The sequence below is a fragment of the Ascaphus truei genome, chromosome 8 (assembly GCF_040206685.1).
Source record: "Ascaphus truei isolate aAscTru1 chromosome 8, aAscTru1.hap1, whole genome shotgun sequence".
Lineage (NCBI taxonomy): Eukaryota > Metazoa > Chordata > Amphibia > Anura > Ascaphidae > Ascaphus > Ascaphus truei.
The window spans coordinates 36,268,596-36,268,944 of record NC_134490.1 but is presented as its reverse complement, the minus strand read 5'-3'; positions in this window follow the sequence as shown (position 1 = coordinate 36,268,944).

Sequence of the window (349 nt, the reverse complement as noted above, 5' to 3'; positions counted from 1 at the left end):
CTCACTTTGGAATTCCCTTGTGTGCAGGTCGCAGGGTCTCCTCTCTGTAATAAACAGTAGAAAGCTATTCTAGATTCACAACAGGACTGGAATCATTGCAGAGAACCACGAGTACACCTCACCTTTAATTTTTTAACAGTATCGCTGCTGTTATTTACTGTTAGTGGTTTTCACTAGTCTGAAAGACATGCTTAGGGTGTGGTATTACACGTAAAACAAATTAGCATTGTGTTTCAAGATAACACCGACATTGTCAGTCCCATGTTCTCACATTTATTCCCTTCCTCTCACTCATAAGAGGGGGTGCTGCAAGAAGTCCAATGAACTTTATCACTAGCTGCAATATCTG